Genomic DNA, 256 nt, shown 5'->3' on the forward strand with positions numbered 1-256 from the left:
GTAGCTGCTGACTGTCTAAACCGGTAACCTGTGGTAACCTCAGTAGTTTTTTATGAATGTCCTGCTGTTCTCTATAAATATCCACAGTTTGTTGAATTGAATTGTCTTTATTGTCATTGCATTGAGGTCAACACACAATGAAATTTGAAAAAGCTCCATCCTCAGTCATCACTCACACACACATGTCAAAATAACTGGCTTAATCTACAGTGTCATAGAAATTTTCATCATTGTCTTCTTCTTCTTTCTCTCCATA

The sequence above is a fragment of the Scomber japonicus genome, chromosome 18, assembly GCF_027409825.1.
Source record: "Scomber japonicus isolate fScoJap1 chromosome 18, fScoJap1.pri, whole genome shotgun sequence".
Lineage (NCBI taxonomy): Eukaryota > Metazoa > Chordata > Actinopteri > Scombriformes > Scombridae > Scomber > Scomber japonicus.